The sequence below is a fragment of the Centruroides sculpturatus genome, unplaced genomic scaffold (genome assembly GCF_000671375.1).
Source record: "Centruroides sculpturatus isolate CEXI.00-Female unplaced genomic scaffold, Cexi_2.0 scaffold1609, whole genome shotgun sequence".
Taxonomy (NCBI): domain Eukaryota; kingdom Metazoa; phylum Arthropoda; class Arachnida; order Scorpiones; family Buthidae; genus Centruroides; species Centruroides sculpturatus.
The window spans coordinates 3,713-11,806 of NW_019386271.1; the positions used below are offsets into that span (position 1 = coordinate 3,713).

At 32.9% G+C, this 8,094-nt stretch overlaps 1 pseudogene; it reads right to left on the reverse strand.

Moving 5' to 3' along the window:
• Positions 1 to 217: 217 nt before the first annotated feature.
• Positions 218 to 2,232, reverse strand: LOC111614345 (annotated as a pseudogene).
• Between the last annotated feature and the right edge of the window lie 5,862 nt (positions 2,233 to 8,094).

Genomic DNA, 8,094 nt, shown 5'->3' on the forward strand with positions numbered 1-8,094 from the left:
CATTAATAAAAAATTCAGACAAGTTTTGTGTATGAGATATTGAATCCCAATGAACTCTACCTTGTAATTCTCTTATAAAACGTTCAGATAACTTTTCAAATATTGAAATCAAATCCCAGTTAACTTCATCTTTAAAATTTCTTATTAAATGTTTTCTTAAATTCTCTTGTTTTGAAAAATTATCCCAGTCAATAGCCCTCTTTCTTCTTAAGTCCATTTATATAAGAAAAAATTTATGTCCTAATGCTAATGTATTAATTCCATCCTCCAAAATATATCTCTTATCATCATGTGGTGAGAATACCTTCTTGTTTACTTTTATTGAGTAAAGCTCAAGTTTCTTGCTTCTAATTAGGTTCATTGTTCGGGAATGCTCTATTTTATTAAACAAACAGTCTTAAACAAATCATCAAATGATATCCTATCTTTAACAACGTATTTCTGTACTCCTTTTGATTTCTTTGTAACCTGATCTTCTACTTTTAAGGCATACATTTTTGCTCTTAAAGCAACAAATTCTCTCATTATTTTTCCATTATTTTCATTTTTCATTTTACCTAACACCTTCTTATTAACTCTCGGTATACCATTTTGATTATTCTCAGGATAATCGGATGTATCAAAGTAATCGATCATTCCCTTCATGTCTTGATAAATATCATTTGTTTTTATATCATATATATAACTATCTGTATCCTGATATAACAGTTTTATGTTGTCTCCATATTTAGGTTTCATCACATTATAATGAAAATCACACATCAAATGTTTTGAAACATTTAATATGCTCATTCCCACATAGATGGGTTTATTAAAGACGAATTTTTTCTTATACATGTGAATAGCACATAGGTTTTCAGTAAATATGGTTCGTTTTTTAAAGTTCGGCTTTGCGATTAATTTTTCTACTTTTTTATTGTCACAACATAATCTTATGTCATAACGATTTCTTACATTTTCCATTGTCTTACCAAACACAGAGTTGTTCATTAGTTTAAAAAAGTATTTTTCAAAATCATTAGTTGCTTTAATTCTTATTTCTGTATTCAGATCTATGTATTTCTTTAACCAATCTGATTGCTTGAATTCTGATACTCTATGTATCTTTTCTAGTTTCATCCCTTTTTTAAATATTGTTTAAGATTTCTATAATGAAGTACATACTTATTTTTATCATAGTGTTGTTAATAACTTTGATTGTTTTGATCCATCGGTATTCCATTCTCTGTAGCTAAAGGTACACCAGAATGATAATCATGTAATTATTTAGGATATTCTAGATCAACTTCTAAAATGTTACCAATCTCTGAGTCTTCAGGTATCTGTGTTACATCTATATTTGAGTTAGTTCATTTAAATCAACCATATGGTAAACATTGACTCATGGCCCATCCATATAAGTTATTAGCATCTAGATACATCAAATAATTAGTTTCCTTGTTTTTATCATAATCTTTCATGTACTTGTTATTTGCCTTTCCATATCTGTTAAACATTGGGAGATTCCACCTCTTATTCCTTTTTCCAACATCAAAATCATATCATAATCAGTTATTAGATCTAATTTAACTTCTGTTGTTTTTAACATAGCATCCCATGATAATCCAGGTGCTGTGAAATACCATGCTGGGTCTAATTTATAAGTTTTCATGAATACATCTCTAAAATTCTCAAATATGTCTGCTAGTATCAAAACATCTGTTTTCACATATAGATCTGAATATTCACCCATATTCCTAATCTTAAATGCTTCCCAAACGTTTTGAGCATGTTCATAATCTTTATCCGTTATACCACATTCATTTAATACACTATAAAACTTTTGTTTTGGAGGAAGTTTATCCATTTCACATTTCTCCCACGAATCAATATAGTCATAAGGATAAACATATTTTCTTATAACTAAATCTAATAGGTGATTAGGAAAAAACTTAGATGTTTCCCTAAACTGTTCATTTTTCAAATTACTAGAGTTTATCAATACTATATGCCATAAATCTAAATGAATCTATAAACCTAAGTTTCATTTTTCCAATTTTCTTACTAAATGACATATATCTCTCATCATTGTTCGGTATCAAATCAATTGGCTTTGTATCATATCCAAGTTCCTTAACAAATAAATGAGCATTGTATCCAGTTAGATTATGAATAAATACTGGTATAAAGTTAAGGGTTATTATAATTTAAATTACATTGATTATGCGCTGGTCCTCTATATTTTGATGTCATCTGATCATGGTCTCTAACTTGTCTTCATATATCTCCCCACCACATATATGACAGGTATTAGTATTTTGAAAATGTTCTTGTTTTTCTACAGTCATATTTATTGGTTTAATATCTTTATATATCTTTTCAATTTTTTCAATTTCTTTTTTTAACTTCTCTACAAACTTTTTTACTGCATCAGGCCCTCTGTATACAACTGGTTCCTTATAATCCTCATGAAGCCTACATACTTTATGTAATAAGAAAAACTCAATGGATCATAATGATGATATTCATTGTAAAAGACTTAGATGGATCTGGTTGACATGACTTTATTTTCTTAGTTAGACATTCAAAATCAGCATATATTACATATGGAATCCTCATTGATTTTTTAAAGTTTTCAAAGAAAATATTTCCTCCACTCATTTCAGTATTTCCTATTTTTACTTTACAATTGGTTTTATGATTCGTTAATTGTTTTGCTGAACTGTAGTATGTTAGACATCTTTCACATATATATATACAGTGGCGGCCTTATCCATTGCGAGGCTCTGGGCGGCAGATCTTTGCGAGGCCCTTGTCCTTTGTGCAAAGTATGTGAATTGAAATAGTAGGCACTTATTAATATTAATATATACTGTATTATAAATTAAATTTATTTTATTGTTATAACTAATAGCCAAGGATAAAATAAAAAGTTTTAAATATCAACTTTTTTCTACTTGGTTGTTGCGCGAGGCCCCTCCAAGAGCGAGGCCCCGGGCGATTGTCCTGCTCGCCACCCCCTAAGGCCGCCACTGGGTGTTGGTTCCTGATTTCTGAGCTCAGTGAGGAGTTGCCTCAAATTTCAAGGTCCACACTGTATATACCACNCCAAGAAATGTATAGCGAACAAACAAAGAAACATCCTCATTTATATATATATATATCTTTGCATGATGATTCGTTAATTGCGAACTTATTAACCCTAGATACACTGTTAGTGTATCTAGTAATGTAATTTAATGTAATGTGATTTTTCTTCATTTTCTAAAAATAACAAATTTACATGCTTATGTAGTTTATATTTTGTTATTCTTAGAGGATATATTTCATACTTCTGTTCTGTTTTTTTTTTCTCTTCAGTTTTTAGAGACTGCCCATTAAAGTAATAAACATTCACTGATATATTCAGATTTAGGGGAGATCGGGGCAACTTCGGCATGCGGGGCAAGTTTGTCAAGCGCTTTTTTTAAAAAACAAATTAAAAGGAGACTTTGGTTATAGGTTAGGCAGTTGAGTTTTATTGGTGGCTTGTTGAGTGTAGTGTTTTTATTGTTCTCCAACAAGCGTAGTTGAATTATCAAGCAAATTTTCATTTTCGTTCAATTCCATATAATATTTTTTTTCCATTTATATTGAATTGGCAGGTTTTGTTATAATTCCATGATAACGAAAGTTACTTTTCCTGTTAGAAGGATGTAACTTCAACTTATTCACGTGGCCAGATCGTGGCTTGGCATTCTGTTCTCAGGGTTGTACTTAATGTTTCGAAATCATGACTAGCGGGGTAAGATCGGCAACATAAAGCCACATTAGAAGCAAAGGATAAAAATCAAACAGATGATAAATGAAAACATGTTTGCATTTGTTATTCATGTATATATGTCTTTGAACTTGCATTTCGTTGTAATAATATTAAATGGGTGTTGGATTTGTATTTCTTTGTTTTAATAGTGAATTCCAACTTATACATTGTTAATAACATAATTTTATATACGTGCCTATCTTGCCCCATTACTGTTGCCCCTATACCAGGGGCAACTTTAATAAAAATAATTAAAATAATTACAACTTTACAAAAAGAGAGAAGTTGCCGATCTTGCCCCTATACCCGGGGCAACTTCGTCAATTTCTCTCTTCTTGTAAAGTTGTAATTATTTTAATTATTTTTATTTCCAAACTGATTTTAACCAGTTCTATAGTAAGGTAACATTCCAATAGACAATATGCAAAGCTTTTTTTTTCAGTTTACAGCAGTATTTATTACACAAAATTTAAGTAAAGCTTAACATGCCGATCTTGCCCCGATCTCCCCTATTAAGAATTGAATTATTAAGAAATATTTGCTAATTTTTTTTGTTTTAATATCAGAATAGATTAAAAGACGGAAATTTGAAATAATATCATAACAATAAGGCAAAGTTTAATATATGCTTTCTAATTATCAAATTTACAATTATTAAATTAATTTGCGATAATAATTTTTACAATTTGTTCTAATATCCTAGTAAATTCAAACATGACAATTTGAAATAATATTTTAATAATAAGAGAAAGTAAATTTCGGAAATAGTTCAATATTATAATTATTTAATTCATATTTATTACTTATTTATTAAATACCTATTCAATATATTGATTTTGAAAATACTGTATCTAATTTTTGTTTAATTAAGAATTGTTCGTAAGATAGAATATCGTAAAGACAACAATGCTTTTTAACAAATTTGAGGTAATAACATTTTAAATATTATCTGATCTTGGACACCCAAGAAGTTCGATGTCTAAATAATTGCAGTTCCATTTAAAAAATTATTTCTTAACTAGCTGCAAGGACCCGCTTCGCTGGGCAAAAAGTAACAATAGTGAAGATTAAGATAATTACATTACAGCCAATCTTACCGGTTTTCACAGAATGCAAGAATTAGGTACTCCGTTTCCAGACTAATTAGAGAATTTTTACAAGAGTTTAAAAATATGTTCGATTTCCCGCAAAAACGCAAAAAACCGCCCGTGAATCTTGCATGCCGCTTTATATTAACACTTCCTTTGTTACTCAACACTTCCATTGTTAACACTTCCACTGTTAACACTTCTATTGTTGACACTTCCATTGTTACACATGTTCGAAGTCAACCACTTTCAACCCCATATCTCCCACACCCTTATAGCACAGAATGCAAGAATTAGGTCCCCCGTTTCCAGACTAATTAGAGAATTTTTACGTCCAGTCAAATGAACTATTCTCAATTTGATAAATTTTCTGGAACGTTTACAATCGTTCTATAATCGAACCAATTCGAATACAAATTCGAATTCGAACATTTTTAAAATCGAAATAGAAAATCTTCCACTTTCAACCACTTTCAAGCTCATGTCTCCCGCACTCTTATAGCTATCCAGACGCAACCACCATAGTGCACGAATGGAGACTTGGCACTACTACCACATACAAACACCACTCATGTGCGATGTGTAGTTTTGGCTAAAAAGTGAAATATAGGGACACACACGTCCATCTTTATATATATACTAGCTGCAAGGACCCGCTTCGCTGGGTTTTTATTGTTCGTACATTTGTATGTAATATAGGTTTTTTTTATATATATAAAAGACTGTTTTTCTAAGTAATCTAGAATCTAGCTGCAAGGACCCGCTTCGCTAAGTTTTTATTTGTGGGTAAAAAGTAACGATAGTGAAGATTAAGATAATTACATTATAGCTAATCTTACCCGTTTTCACAGAATGAAAGAATTAGGTCCAGATTAATTAGAGACCTGGTCCCAATTCTATTTCTGAACGTCTCCTGTTCATGTCCAGTCAAACGAACTCTTTTCAACATTTCTGGAACGTTTACAATCGTCCTATAATCGAACCAATATTCAAATTTTATGTTCGAATTAAATTCGAACAAATTCGAACAAAACATTCGAAATAGAAAACCACTTTCAACCATTTTTAGCCCCATATCTCCCGCACCCTTATAGCTATCGAGACGCAACCCCCATAGTGCACGAATGGAGACTTAGAGCTAACACCACATACAAACAGCATTCATGTGCGATGAGTAGTTTTTGCGGAAAAGTGAAATATAGGGACACACACGTCCATTTTTATATATATAACTAGCTGTTACCCGCGACTTCGTCCGTGGAGGTTTTGCAAGCAAACCCCATTTACATTCCTTTAAATATTTCAATAACCATAGTAATTGTTAGGTCTATATTACACCTACCGCTGAAGAGAATTGCCGAGAATCAAACGAAGTATTTTCAATATGATCAATTTTCTGGAACGTTTACAATCGTTCTATAATCGAACCATATGCAATATCAAATTCGAATTTAATTTAAAACGGTTCGAACATTTTTAAAATCGAAATAAATAAAAATATTTATAACAATGTCTGAAATGTTGTTATCAATTTAATACACCTAAGTACTCAATGAAGACTAATTGTAGTTGAAAGCAAAAAATCGCATCTAAAATAGTACATTGTGAGGGGGGTTGGTGATGGGCCGCACTGAAAGGTATAGCCCCAGAACCGGAAAAAGAAGGAAGGAAAAGTTTGACGAGTTAAGGCGAAGGTGAAAAAAAAAGTAAGATAGGATAGAGTAGGGTAAGTGGGAGAATCATGGGCGCCTGCATCGCATTTATTAAAAATAAGACGAATACATACATGATTGGCAGTATGGACAATTAAGCAATGAGAATTTACAATGGATTGTTGGCGCGACACTTGGTTAGCATATTAGAATTTCGAGGTAATACATCATACAGTTATACATAGATAAATGCAATGAGAAAATGGTTACATGTACTGTACAAGGTAGATACGAATACAATGAGAGTAGAAATGCCAAATAAAAGTAACAATAAGTGATGCAGTTTACATTAAGATGCCCGGGAAGTACAAATTATACAATTATAAATCACAAAATCACTAAGTTATAAAATTATAAGATTACAAAATCACAAAATATAAGATTATAAAAGATAAAAGATTACAAAAGATAAAAATTTATAAAATTTATAAAAATTACAAATTATATATTACAAAAATTAACTTATATAGATTATAAAACCATAGATTATGAATTTGAACAATGATGTGTGATTAATACAGTCCTACACGAGTACAGAGACCACATAAGACTTGTGGGGTGGTAACCTACCACAGCACCTAGTCGAGCACCTTAATGCTTGAGGCAAAGTCTTTTAAGGCATTGTAGTACTGCTTGTTGCTGATAAGAATTTTGCTTTTGCATGGCCATAAGTCGTTATTGTCTTGAACCTTGATGATCAAGCGCTGCCTTTGTGTATTGTAGTCCGGGCAGTTCCAAAGTATGTGTCCAGAGTCTTCATCCTCGTTTAGCTCACAGGGGCACTTCCCGTCGGTCTTGTGCAGAAACCTCCTTAGGTAGCTTCGGAAGTTCCCGTGCCCTGTGAGTAGTTGGGTGATGCAGTAATTGGTGATGAAGTGTGTGTAGGTGCTTCTGTCCCGAACGTTCGGAATGAAGCCAAAAGTAGTCCTACCTGTATTGCTTTTGCTCCATCTGTCTTGCCAAATTTCCCAAGTGCGGTTTCTGATGGTGTGCCTCACCCAGGTGAGAGGCGTGAGCTCGAAGGTGTAGTTGTTAACCCACGCAGGGGCTGAGCGAGCCAAGAGGTCGGCCCTCTCATTACCCGGGATCCCCGAGTGCCCCCGGACCCAGGAAAGTCGTATGTTGACGTCTTCCTTGATAGACAATAGGAGGTTGACACTTTCTTGGATGATGCTTAACTTGGTGTTAAGGTTCTTTAACTGAAGAAGTGCCACTCTACTGTCACTGAGAATGTTTATCCTATTGAACTTATGCGTGTCCTTATTATTGTTTATCCAGTGGAGAGCCCTGCAAATAGCCAGAGACTCGGCTTGGTTCACAGTGCAGTGGTTTGCCAGTTTAAACCGAGCTTGGTGAATGTTAATATTGTTGTTGGTTACAACGAAGGCACAGCCCACCCCGTCCTCAGACTTGGACCCGTCGGTGTAGATGGTATAGCCGGTGTGGTCCGTGGGACCCTCCAGAGAGAAAATCTCTTCTAGAGAAGTCTTAGGGTGTAAGAATTTCTGGTGAT